The sequence below is a fragment of the Podarcis pityusensis genome, assembly GCF_964106645.2.
Source record: "Podarcis pityusensis genome assembly, chromosome: 14".
In the NCBI taxonomy this organism is placed as follows: Eukaryota; Metazoa; Chordata; class Lepidosauria; order Squamata; family Lacertidae; genus Podarcis; species Podarcis pityusensis.
In genome coordinates, this window is record NC_138039.1 from 50,860,468 (window position 1) to 50,874,622 (window position 14,155).

Here is a 14,155-nt window from a genome sequence, read left to right on the forward strand (position 1 = left end):
GCCAATCCTGATTGCTGGCTGATTGTTCTATTAGGGTCGATCCTGCGTTGAAGGATCCCCCATGACGCAATCAAATGGGGCAAACCCACCAGGCCGCCACTTGAAGTTTTATGGCCTGTTAACTCCCGTCTGCAAATTTAAAGGGACTTTTATAAAAATCCAGTACCAGTTGCACTTGGTTCAGTTTGCATGTAAAGGCAAACCTACCAAACTCTCCAGGATGGTGATTCCAGTCACGTGATTTAAGAGAAAACAAACCATTGATCTGACTGAAATTTGAGAAGATCTACAGCATGGCAAGTAATAGATTTGTTAGCTGTTTCTAAGTGACCAGCATATATTTCTTTTCAGGCTGCAGCATTTACAATAAAAACTTGAAAATCTGCTTAGAGGTAAATGACCCCACTGTGTTGAGTAAGATCTGCTTCCATGCAAGTGTGCAGAGATGCAGTCCTTGTTGGTTCATCTGTTAGGTTAACTAGTTTAAAACAGTTTGTCAAACTGAAAAAGTGTTCCAAATTAATCAGGCAATAGAACTGTAATTCACACACACACATATTTATACAAATGGCAAACACCCTCAGAAGAGGCCCCCACTCCTGTATGAAAGAGGAGGATACTTCCTTCTAAAATATTGGTGTTTGTTTCTTGTAGAGTTGAAATATTCATTTTGAGTGAACACCCCTCACTTCCACCAAGAATGAGGTGGGTGGGTGGCATTAGAACAGAAAGAAAATAATCTGACACATTATCACCTTGACTATGTCAGATTTATATAAGATCCTATACCCAAAATATTCCCAGGGAGGAACAGTAGCTCTTTTCAGGCATCTGACTGAATTGCAAACTCATCTGCTGCCAAAATTAAACTGTTTTCTTTGCTCTGCAATTCTCCCTGGTGTGGGGCCAAGAAAGAAGAGTTGTGCTGTGAAATTATTTCATTTTTGCTTGGTGGGCAAAGACTATCCCATACCTAAATAAACTGATTATCATTTTGTATATGTTGTGAAAATATGGCTAGTCTCTATGCAAAGGAGTTCAACTGCCCAAGCTGAAAAAGACAAACCTGTTGCAAGCACTTCCGCTTTACAAAATTGTAAACAGAATGTTCACTGTGATCCCCAGTCAACAGCCGGCCAATTTCTGGTAGGCCACTGATGACCCACATCAAAGGGAAGGGATTCATTTTGCCAGTACCATTTCTCATTTTTCCAACCTTAAGTTAAGGTTTCCATTTGTCTGCATCAGTTTGTGATTTTTCAAATAAGAAGTCTCATGAAAATTTGTCAGCATTTTAGTGCAAATTTCTCCCGATGTACACATTTTTAATGCATTTTTGTCTGATGTAGACATTCTTGCAAGCAATTCCCCCCTGTGCATTCACTTTTTTGTATTTTTAAAGTAATATTTGTACACTTCCTCTAACAAGCATGCCTTTATTTTTTATTAAAGATTTTCTTGATTTACAAAAGCGTGTGCAATGCCCCTCTCTTATATTTTTTTTCCCATGTAACATTTTTACAAATCAGTTTCATTTGTTGAGACATTAGGAAGAAAAGGGGGGAAGGGGGGAGATGGGTGGGGGTGGGGTCAGGTGGCGATGTTTCTATTTTACTTAATATATGTGGGGTTTGGTGTCAGCGTTGCTTGTGCAGGTTCTCTGCTGTTCACTTGTGTTCCTTTGGTGGTGAAAGAGGTTGGGGTTGGCCCAGGGTGTGGTATTCATTTGTGGTTGGCTGTGGTGGTCGTTGTTTTCATGTGTGAGTGGGGTGGGTAGGTGTTTTGGATCAGACAAGCATGCCTTTATACACATTATTAGGTTGGAACACCACATTACAAAATTTAGAGAAGTTCACATTTTGAAGGCTGTGTTTGTTTGTATATTGTTCTGAAAATCTGAACCAAATTGAATTTCTCCCCTATTCTTAGTTGAGGGGTAGGTGAGTTTTAGGTCATCTCCTTACGCAGCACAGTAAACTCAGAGATGAAACACCCCCAGCAGATGGCTACCCACCTCCTGTTGGACGGCCTCCAGCCAGGGAAGGCTCCCCCACTCCTCTAGATAGCAAACTGCTCCTACAGTCAAGAAGCCTCTCTTAATGTTCAACTGAAATATGCCCTCATTAGATCTAGTCCTGAATTATGGATCAGAGAGCAGATCATTGCTCTCTTCTCTGTGACAGCCCCTTCAGGTTTATGGAAGAGGGTGATAATACCCCACCTTTCACAGTCTTCTCTGAGCTAAACATTCCCAGTCCCTTCAACCATTCATCACAGGACTTGTTTTCCAACATCTTCATCTCCTTTCTTTATCCACATCCTTCTTAAAGGGCAGTGTTGAGAATTGGACATAGTATTTCAGTTGATGTCTGGCTAGTGCAAAATAAGGCAGAACCATTATTTATTGTCACCCGGAAACTTGGCTTGTCCTATTTTCAGAGGATATTTTACTGATGTGAGACCACATGGAAGAAAGCATAACACGTGCTACATGTACATCAAATTTCTGTAATTGTTTCTGAGGAGGATGCATTGCAGGGGTCAGACATCTGCGCATGCACTCCATGTGAGAGAGACATTGGATTCAGTTCCCACTTATAAGCTAACTAGTTCCCAAAACAATACATGAGCTGAAACACAGCAATCCTTCAAAATTAGCACTTCTCCAAATTTTGCAATGCAGTTCCCCAGCAGACAAATGTATACAAAAATGCATATGCAAGGGTAAAGTGTGCATAAAAGTGCTTATATTATGCTGTGAACCGCCCTGAGATCTTTGGATAAGGGTGATATACTAATAATAATGATGATGATGATGATGATGATTTCGTGAAAATAACATCTGAGATTGCACTGCATAAGGGCAAATAAGGGTGCACTGTCTCGCCAGAGTGGTGCATGCTCTGGTTATCTCCCGCTTGGACTACTGCAACATGCTCTACGTGGGGCTACCTTTGAATGTGACTCAAAAACTACAACTAATCCAGAACGTGGCTGCCAGACTGGTGACTGGGGTGGCTGCCAGTCCTAAAGGATCTACACTGGCTCCCAGTACGTTTCCAAGCACAATTCAAAGTGTTGATGCTGACCTTTAAAGCCCTAAATGGCTTTGGCCCTGTATACCTGAAGGAGCACCTCCACTCTCAACGTCCAGCCTGAAGGACATCTGAAGACATCTGAAGTTAGCCTTGTATCGGGAGGTTTTTAATGTTTGATGTTTCATTATGTTTTATGTGTTGGAAACTGTGCAGAGTGGCTGGGGCAACCCAGGCCGATGGGCAGGGTACAAATAATAAAAAATAATGTCATTATTATAAAATGGTGTTGCAAAAATGTTTTCTTATTTTAAAAATGTGCATGAGGACTTAAAAAAGAAAGCAATCACAAATAGATGTGGAAATGTGGAGAACCAATCTTAGGATTGGAAAACTGAGAAACTAAGAGAACCCAAAGCCCCTACTCCATGTCTCCCATTACACTGTAGCTCCTCTGCCCCCTCGAGCACAAACATCCTTGCCCGTTTCCAGATGGTGCCAATGGGTCCTTGTGCATTCCGCTCTTGCACCCAGCTCTCCTTGCAAGCAAGGGAAAGAGGACCTGCTCTACAGCGGGCAAACTGTGCCATTTATGTCAAGCCATCCTCTTAAACCAACTCCAAGCCTGACAGCCCTTCCCACAGTCTAAGTGCAGGCATCCATGAAGGCTAATTTCTGTATCACTGCAGTTCCCCTGGGAGGCTGCCTCTTTGGCCATTCACCGTCAGCATTCCTTTCGACTATTCAGTCTGTACTTTGCTCTGACCCGGCATGAGTTTATTGTCAATTCAAGTTAGGACAATAAAGGGCACAGCCCACCCATCCTGTGCAAACCCGATTATCAATATTCGGGACCTGAGTGAGAGCACAGATCAACATGGGAAGCTGCTTTATTGTGCATCAGGCCTTTGGCCTATCTGGCCCAGTCTCATCTGATCTGAACTCCTGCATTTAACATTAAGAACTGGTGTCTGAGTTTGCTTGTTTTCATCTTTCCTCCTCATCTTTTTCCTTTTGTGCCATGTATTTTAGTTTGTAAGCCACAGGCCAAAGATTGTCCTTTTTTATTGATCTGTAAGTAGCACTGGGTTGTTGTTTTTTTTTAAAAAAAAAAAGCTTTAATGAAAGAAATATGGCAAATAAATGTAAAGCAATGCACTTCCGTTCCGCTCTGGCTTCTCCACAAGGTTATGCCTCAGCATCGTCTGAAAATGCCTTACAGGTCCTTGGTCCATCCATTGGTTCTTCAGCAGCAGCAGCAGCAGCAGCAGCTCTTAATTTTTCTCAAGCAGATCACCCACCTCAGCCTTTGCTAGTAGAGAACCTTCTGTCTGCCAATGCCAAGGAAGTGAAAAGTGATAGCTCAATAGTGGAGTATGTAGCCTGAGTACAGCACATGCCTTGACAGCTCCACAATAGATTTCAGGTAACAGAACTGGGGAAGACCTATGCCCCCTAGAGAGTTAGTGTCAGCCAGACTGGTAGGCAGTGGACCAGGTGATCCAAAAGTTTGGGTCATCCTAAGGCAGCTTCATGTGACCATGAAGAGCTATGGGTCCTCTCCCCAGGTGGCTGCTATGTTTGCAAGTGAAACGCGCTTTGCTAACCAGAGTCTAGAATATTGTTGGAGTAGTGCTGAGTGGAAGGGATTGTTGCATTTAAGGGAAGTGTCATGCAAGGCAATAATAAGGGGGCAGCCTTCGCCTATCGGCTGTCTGAGCATCTGGGGCAACTAGCAGCTGCTGATGTCTGTGTTCTGAGCAATATGTTCCCACATGATACTGTGCATTTATTTACTATGTTTTAATCCCCACTCCTACCCACAAGGGGCTTGGTGTCCCCCTCCTGACTCTCACAACAACCCTGAGAAGCAGGTTATTGAGGAACAGAGATGTAGTTTGTGATTGTTTAGCTGGAAAGATCTGCATTGAACTTTGGGCTTGTGTACACGCAGGAGTGACTAAGGCTTTGCATGCAAATAGTCCCAGGTCCAGTCCCCTAGTGTTTCCACTTCAAAGGGAGCAGGCCAAGGGTAGATATCTGCCTGGACAGCTGCTGCCAGCCAGAGCAGACAATACAGTGGTACCTCGGGTTACATATGCTTCAGGTTACATACACTTCAGGTTACACACTCCACTAATCCAGAAATAGTGCTTCAGGTTAAGAACTTTGCTTCAGGATAAGAACAGAAATCGGGCTCTGGCAGCACAGCGGCAGCAGGAAGCCCCATTAGCTAAAGTGGTGCTTCAGGTTAAGAACAGTTTCAGGTTAAGAACAGACCTCCGTAACGAATTAAGTACTTAACCCGAGGTACCACTGTACTGAGCTAGACAGAAGATCAGTGCCCTGAATCAGCATCATAGGTGCTAGAGCCCTGCGTGCCCAAGCACCCACAAAATTCCCCATGAAGGTGCCAGACACCACAAATTTCAGTGCCAGGGCCATGCATGTGGCATGGCACTCATGGCCCCAGGCCCCCATGGTCGCAGGGCCAAGCTGGCACTCCTGGTTGGTATTGGGTGCAGCTCAAGCCAATATATTTCTTTTTGTACCATTCCCTGTAGGAGCGATAACAACTATGCTAACACCAAAGGCTGTCGCTTGCTATTTAAAGTTGGCAGCCATATTCCAAAACCAGCTCAGCCACACAGCAGTAATGATGCTGTATGAGGGCGGGTTATGTGTGGTTGTTCCCAGTTGTATGGCCTGTTGACTGCTTTTCATGTTGACATCCAGCCCAAGTTCATTTTGCTCAAAAAAGGATTAGATAGAATTGATGCTATATGCCCTCCTTTCCCCTTTTCCCAAAGAATGTTGAGCTGTGCACCTAATGAGGACCCCATAAAGGGTTATTAGGTCCAATTGTCCCAATTATGCAGATAGTGGTGAAATTTCAGCAGAACAGAGAGGGTGTGTTTCAGATTAGAAGTTGCAAGCTTCCAAAATCCAGCTGGCCTTTTCTGTTGAGCCAGCATTCTTACAAGTTGCTCTAAGCCACTTGTTTGGAAAAGGGAAAGAAGATTTAACAAATTGGAGATTTGGGTGCTATCAAAGTCAGTATGTTGTGCCTCGTTCTGCCATGAGATGGAAACTCCCTCCAGGCAGGGAGATGAAGAGTCATGGGACGTCTAAAGGATTACCTTCGAAAAGAGTCATGAGACTGGTTTGAACAAAGAATCAACTCACATGCTTATCATATGAGACACTGTTCTTAAAGTGAGGATTCTGGTGGACTTCAGAAAGACTGGGAGTCCTAGCCTTTAGAGGAGATTAAACAACTCTGTAAGCAATAGAAAGGAAAGTGGGGAAAAAGCTTAAACTTTAATTCTGGTTATCTCTGTTCAGTGTCCACCATCTTTCCATTCTTCAAAGTAAAATGTTCCACGGAATAACAGGTAGGCTGACTTATTTCAAATTCTATGTTAGTTCATCATTGCCACTGAAACTTATTTACGTGCATTTCGTTTATCAAGATGATGATGAAATATGTAATTTTGGATGTTGAAAAAGAGGGTGCAAGAGCTGCAGTGATTTACCTTTGGGTGTGTTGAATCTGGCAGAATTACTATGAAAGAGGTTGCCAGAGAAGATAGGATAGAGCAGCAGTGAAGTTTAGAGGCCAGCATGCTAAAGATGCTTTCATGAATATATGTGGGAATGCTGGAATGAGACCTTGGTTTTGCAACACCTCCCCAAATCTATAGCCCCTTCCAGTCTCTAGGATTTAAAAACCCTGACCTCATTGGTGTTTGCCAGGGACGTGCAGTGACCACCACCACATATTGGGAAATAGCCACAGTCTTCCAAACAAAATTCATGCTTATCTTAAATTCTTCCAATATTTCTCCTTGGAAGGAACCTCCAAATTTACCTTGATTTTGCTCGGCAAAATTTAGTCAGTCAGAAGTTCTCATTCCAGATGTGAATGGATAATTTCTTCATTGACTCAAAATTCCCAATAGGACAATCGGTGTAGGCAAGAAGCAGACAACATCCACTGGACTAATTAACAAAATAGACTGTTCTCCGTAAGTCATAAATGTGTGGAGACAAACACAATTTTTCAGAAGTTATTGAAATGCTGCTTGCTTCCTCTGAAATTCTTGTGAACCTTCTCCTGACCAGGAAATACCCAAATGTGTCTTTAAATTGTAATTTGGGTGGTAACTAAATGAGGACATGCACACACCTTTAAAAAACAATTGGTGTCAGCTGCTAGAATATTTTTGGAGGGGCCATAAGATCCAGGCAGATTTCAATGGAAAGATTCATGACCAGAATTGTGACTTTGGGTACCTATTTGTGGATTGGTGCTAAAAAAACACAAAACAAAATTTGCTTTTCTCCAAAGTTATTTCATGGGGGAAGTATATTGTCTTCAAAACTGGCCATGGTTCCCCACCCTGCATGTTTCTCATGCCATATATTTCTACCCTCCCTTGAGCATTGTAAAAGGAGCTGGTGGGGTCCTGCAATAGATTATGATGGGGGGAAACCAACCCCCACACCCTTGTTGCCAGGGGGCAGGAGGTGGAGGTGGCAGGAGGCACAAAGTGGCAGGCAGCTGGTGTCAGAACCATGCAGATCCTCGAACGCTGGCTTGCTTTTGATTCTGGAAGGGAAGGGACCATCCCATGTGAGTTTGTCCTTCTAGCCTGCATGCATCATCCAAGCAAGCAGTTACTCCCTGGCCTTTACATGGCAGCCCAAGGGAAGCTTCATGGTTGAGCCGCCTCCACTCTGTACATCAAAAACAGCCAGCTAGTAAGAAATTCAACAAAAGAGGTTCCAGTTGCATCCTCTTGGGAGCTGCATGATGATGGTGATGCTGACACAAGAGGACAGACCATTGTTAACCACTGACCCGAGGTGCACTTCCAAAGTGGCTTAAACTCTGGTATAAAATTTGGTGTCGCGGTTGATAGTGACCTTGCTGGCTGTGCTACATCTTTTCCTCTCCTGTTGAGCAGGGTAAGACCCTGAACACTGCCATTAATCTGTCATAATCCTTTTAGAGTTCTTTCATGCAAAGGCTCCTGCTGGAAGGATACTTAGTTTGCCCAAACATCCAGGGAGCTACGGCTAGCCGTCTTCCTGGAGAGCCCAAGAAGACTTCATCTTGCAGAACATCCCCTGGGCATTCCACTACTGGGTAGAGGTGAAGCCAAACCAAGAAGTTGCCATTTCTCTAAGACTGTATATGTTTTCACTACAGTGTTTTCAGTGGATTATAATCAAGCTTTTGGTAAGAGGATTAAGCATCCTACAGCAGTGAAACTTCAAAGGCCTACTGTACATATGTTTGTTGGCTTTTCATTCCAGCAATTTATTGCACCTGCTTTAGTCTTCTCATTATCATGAGGAATATGCAGTAGGCAGGTACCAGCCATGGGAAGAAATTAGTTGGCTTTGCTTGTTGATGTGGACCTACCTAAATCACACTTCCCAAACCAAAATGCACACCAAAACAGCTGTTCTTTAACATTTGAATTTTTCCAAATTTTGTGATGCAGTTCTCCAACGTAGGAATGCTTCTTTTAAAAGGGGAAATAGATTTGGGGGAAATGTGCACGAAATGCATGCATCAGTGAAAATAATGTACAAAAATGCATTATATTGAGGGGAATTGTTTTAAATGTGTGCTTTATACAAAAATGCATACAACAATGTGTATGTTGTGGTGCAACAGTTAAAGTGTTGGACTAGGAGGGAACGTTCCCTGTGCGCTCCATGACTGGAGGGTTGTTATGGTCCAATCTCCACATGTGTTGTTGTTTCTTCTAGGGAAATGTAGCAGTTGGAGGGGGGTTGATAATGTGTGTGGAGGGGTGATTAGCTGTGGTAATATGGGGGCAGCAACATTGCAAGAGCTCAAGGTGTCCTTCACAGGCACACATGTGCCAGACCAGTGCACGCACACAGACTGGCGGGTGGGCATGCCAGGGGTGTATGCACCCCAGCGGGTGGAGCGCGGAGGGTGAAGTAGCCCACCCCAGCACCCCAGCCCTCGCTGCTGACACTGCCAGAGCAACCAAGCAGGGCTGTGCTGTGCCACCTGCCCACCTGCGCAGGGGAGAGCCTGACCAGCTGACATGGCACTTGACGGGCACAAAACCAGATGTCCCCATGCCAATGCCCCCAGTGCGGCCCAGTGCTCCTGCTTTGCACCCCCTCAAAAATCCATGCCTGGGGCCATGGCCCCTCTGGCATCCCCTGTGCTACACCCCTGTATGGGGGTTCTCAAGGGTGGGTGAATGCTGCTGGTATAAACACAAGTGTTTATAGGTTTTTGTTGTTATTATGTAAAACGATAAAGGTGGACCTCTTCCTCTCCCTTTCCCATTTTGTCCTCACAACAGGCCTGTGAGGTAGGCTAGGCTAAGAGATAGTGACTGGCCCAAGGACATCCAGTGAGCTGAGTGGGTATTTCAAATCCTTTTTGCTCAAAAATGAAGAAAAGGGGGGAATGATATATTTATTATGAAGTATTCCTAAATACCCACAACAAAGAAACACAAGGGTGCTTTTAAACTGCAGACATACCTCAGAGATCTTGCGGGTTTGGTTTCAGACCACCACAATACAGTACAGCAAATATCACAGTAAAGTGAGAAAGTTGTTTCCCAGGGCATTTGAACGTCCTATTTCCAAGACAGTGCGGTCTGTTAAGCCAGGCCACCCTGGCTGCGGAGGGGGAGGGGGGAACCCGGCTCCAGCCCTCGCCAGCTCCACTCCCCGGGCCAGAAGAGGGGCGGCAGTCGGGGTGTGGGAGGCTGGGCTGCTGCAGCTGCCCCCGGGTCCTTGTGAGGAGCATTATCTGCAAAGCACAATAAAACGAGGTATGTCTGCATTTAGATCTTGAATTTATCCAAGCTTGAGCATCTGAGCAGAATTGCTGTAAATTTTAAATCACTTTTGACACTCCTCTATTTGAAACACCAGGCATAGTCTTGCATGGAATGTTTGTATCGCCAGCCTAATATCTGCTGGTGAAAGACTTCCAGAAACACAACTAGTTGGCAAATCACGAAACCTGAGATCTTTGCATGGTTTAAGGTCGGCACTAGAGGAGATTTTGTGGTCAGCATTGCATGCATTTTTAACAGCTTTGTTAAAAGAGACTGTAAAGAGTTCCCAAAGGACCTCTTCACCGGCAGATAATAAGCAGAGTAAGCTTTTTGGAATGATATGTATGGAGCTATAATTATGGTGAATGATTTACCTGTTGATTTTCTGTCTTTGGGCCTCTCGTTACCTGTGTGTGACCCCTGCTTGATTTTTGACACTGTCTGCACCTGGGAAAGAGGGTTCAAATTCATATGTGATATCCATTTTATGCATATTTGAGCCACCTTTGCTAACTGTAGCAGGACCCAATCTACATATATAGTCTTCTGGGCCCAGAAAATCCCATCCCATTTCCACCCCACCCCATTCACATGCCATAGTCTTCGGGTAATAGATTCAGAGATATTTTAGTCATGGATAAACCTTCCAAAATTATTCTGGGGCAGTAAGTAAAACCTCTTTACTGCTGCCCAGAAAGGGGGAAATTATATTTCTATACCACATCATGTGTAAATGTCTTATCTATCCCAGACAGTGAGAGGACAATGATATTTCTTTATGAACAGAAGGTGCACCCCCACACTCGGAACAGAAGCTACCTGTACATTCTGCTTTTGCTACCTGTGACCACCTCGTCTGGGCTACTTTTGTTCCCAGAAGTGCTCCCAAGCACCTGGGTTTAGAAACATCGCCATTTGGGAAAACACAGAACAAGGAATCCTAGTTTGGGATAGTGAATGGTTTGGATTACTGGAATCGGGGGACATGCCCTTTCTTCCTTCTTCTGTGCAAGTTAATAGCAAAAATTATCCATGGTGGCCACTGGTTTAACATCTTTGTTGACTATGGCCCCAAATCTTGTTCCTGGTTCACTGAATTGCATTTGCCATTTTACTGCCCATTCTCTCAGTTTGGAGAGGTCCTTTTGGAACTCTTCACAATCTCTCTTTTGTTTTAACCACCCTGAACAATTTGGTACCATCTGCAAACCTGGCCACCCCACTGCTCACCCCTTAACTTTAGATCATTTATGAACAAGTTAAAATGTGCAGGTCCCAATACTGGCCCTTGGGGGCTCTACATCTCTCCATTGGGAGAATTGTCCATTTATACCTGTACAACTCCATTAACCCCAGCTGGTCCAGGCTGGAGGGCACAGTTTGGCAGAGGCTGCTCTATGGGTTTGCTTTGATTCCAGCTGTAGGACTATCTGTCAGCAGCCAGTACTGCATAGCTCGGTGCCAGAGGCCATGCTTTGTGTGCAGAAGCCCCCCCATTCAACCCCTGGCATTCCAGTTAGAAGACTCAGACAAGCAGGCAATGGAAAAGGCAAGAGCCTTTTCTGCCCTCTCCTAGGACTCAGGGGAGTTTCTGCCCATCAGAGAAAGCAATACATTAGCAGACCCTCCAAGGGTCCCTATTTTCCAGGCACAGTCCCAGATTTACAGACATCATCCCAGTTTCTGTTTTGAGTCCGGAATGTCCCACTTTTCCTTAGGATGTCCCTATTTTCAGTGGAGAAATGTTGAAGGGTATGGAGTTATCTGACCCCCAAGCCGTCTGAAGGCAATCCTGTATAGGGACTTTTTTTTAATGTTTAATGTTTTGTTATGTTTTAAAATACGTTGGAAGCTGCCCAGAGTGGCTGGGGCAACCCAGCAAGATGTGTGGGGTAGAAATAGTAAAATTATCATTATGGAATTGGACGTCCCTATTTTCAGCGGAGAAATGTTGGAGGGTATGCATTAGTTAGACAAATAATCTGGCCTGGTATATAAGGCAGTGTCTTGTATTCCTACCTGCTATATAATATACCTTTCCCCCATAGGATTGTGCCCGGATCCTAAGGACTTTCTCTGCGTGCCCCCATTGAGGGAGGCCCAGAGGGGGACAATGAGAAAACGGGCCTTCTCTGCAGTAGCCCCCACCTCACCCGGTTGATGGAATGCTCTTCCCAGGGAGGCCCACCTAGCACCAATGTTATCATAATTTTATTATAATTCTGGTGCTAACAAAGACATTTCCTAGGCATTTGAGCAGCACCAATGATATGACACTGTACTGCTAACTCTGGTGGCTGTTTTGTTTACATACTGCTTATGTGATTCTTACTGAGTGTTTTTTAAAAAATACTTTGGTTGTAAAATGGTTCCAGACTTTTTTTAAAGTGGGAAGCAATGTATAAATTGAATTCACCTAACTTAACCCAACCTACTTGTAGTAGTAGAACTTAATGCAGGACTCCGTCTCCACAGTGCAATGTAAAATTTGACTTTCCTAACAGTCTTAAAGTTAAGCACTCTGCTTAGCTGGTTTAAGTCTCGTCAAGATATACTATGCTGCTTTTGTTTTTCTTTTGTATTTGTGGTTCTTTTTTCTGGGGAGGGGGGTGATTCGTTTGACTTCCTTCAATCATTGTTATTTCACATTTAACCAAACCTACTACCATGTGTCAGGACAACCCATCAAAGGGGCCCAGTTTCACACATGCAAGGACCATAGCTGGCAACTTTTCCCTTTTTTAAGGAAAATTCCCTTATTCCGAATAGGATTCCTTGCAAGAAAAGGGAAACGTTGACAGCTATGGCAAGGACTACATTTGATCTTTGGAGCCCCTCTTTTTCTGGTTAATAGGAGGTAGGGGAAAGCCACCACAACAGATGCTCTAGTCTTGATCCTTTTTTCAGGTAAACTTCACTATCTACCATGTGACATCAAATTATTTTTTTCTTCCTTCCCTCCTTAGGGTCAAAAAGCTTGGATAGAAAAAACCTTTTTCAAGAGGGAGTGTATCTACATAATTGCCAACAGCAAAGATGCTACCAGGTGACCCATCTTCTGTTTCTGCACGTTGGTTTTGCGCGCCAAACAAGCAATCTTTTGTCAGCAGCAGGAGGAGCAGCCCTCATGGGAAAATGGGGGGCAGGTGCTCTCCCTCCCCAGAATTTGAGGCAGTCACTTTCATTGCTCAGAAACAAGTAGGGCGTGTCAGCCAGGATCAGGCTCCAGGCAGCTGGGCTCCAGGATCAGGGGGCAGCTGGAGTCAGTGCAAGTGGAAAAAGGGAGGAAGCTGGTCCAAACAGGCAGGTATTGTGTACCAAGGCAAGAGTAGAGGGCAAGAGGGCAAAAAGCAGGTGCACATTAAAAGACATGCAGGGGGCAATTTCTAAGGCAGCTAAAAGGTGCAGGGGGCTATTTTATTGACAGCATCCTACATAATTAAAATGGTGTGGCAGTGTTCAGAAGTTTAGGCAACTTGCTCTTGACTAGGGCTTTATAAACTGTGACTGGCCCTCGAGGTCAGCTGACAGGCTGCTCAGGCAGGCTGGTTCTGCAGCCTCCGTGGTACCCTTGAAGCAGAGAGCTCAGGCTGCCAGTGATTCAGAAGGAAAGATGCTGGAGTCTGGCTTCTTGGAGCCCCAGCTGAAAACCTTCCATGGCACCTTATAACTGAGAGAGAAAGGGCAGACTTCTAGATGGTATAAGCAGATCTGACAGTTTTCTGTGCATCTGCTTGTGTGTGCAGTGCTGCATGGAACTTGGCAGAAGATAAGCATACCATTTTCGCCCCAAAACATGCTCTGATACGTGATTTTTATTCCCTCCTCAGGGTCTAACTGATTTGCTTCATTTTTTTTTATTAAAAAACCCCCAAACCTGAATGCCTGAAAAAGTGCGCTGATTAGTCAGGTGTCAGGATACCCGCACTCAGCATTAAAACTGCAGATGGAAAGCACTGTCTTAAAAGAGGTATTCTCCCCCTTTCTCATTTAGGAGGGAATATCCATTCTAAGATGTTGCAAGCCATGTGCAGCACCCCAAAACAAATGAAGCAAGCCTTTTCTTTTTACTTGTATGAAAATATATGCAAAATCAATCCATTAATTAATCTACTAAAACTCCTGCACCACAAGGGGCAACATCCCTATTAGATTTTTAAACACGAAGAGGGGAATGTTCTACGTCAACTGCTGGCTGCAGGCTCACAGTTGCTCTTTGCCCTCAGGTGCTGCTGTGGCCAGCTTCTTACACAACACACCCCAATTCCTCCG

General features: G+C 44.4%; 1 long non-coding RNA gene across 1 annotated transcript; it reads left to right on the forward strand.

The window, feature by feature from the left end:
* The first annotated feature begins 6,218 nt into the window (after positions 1-6,218).
* On the forward strand, positions 6,219-14,151 carry LOC308462875. Its single transcript, XR_013979402.1, has 3 exons — positions 6,219-6,430; positions 12,850-12,929; positions 14,110-14,151. It is a non-coding gene; the product is annotated as an uncharacterized lncRNA (long non-coding RNA).
* The last annotated feature ends 4 nt before the right edge of the window (positions 14,152-14,155 follow it).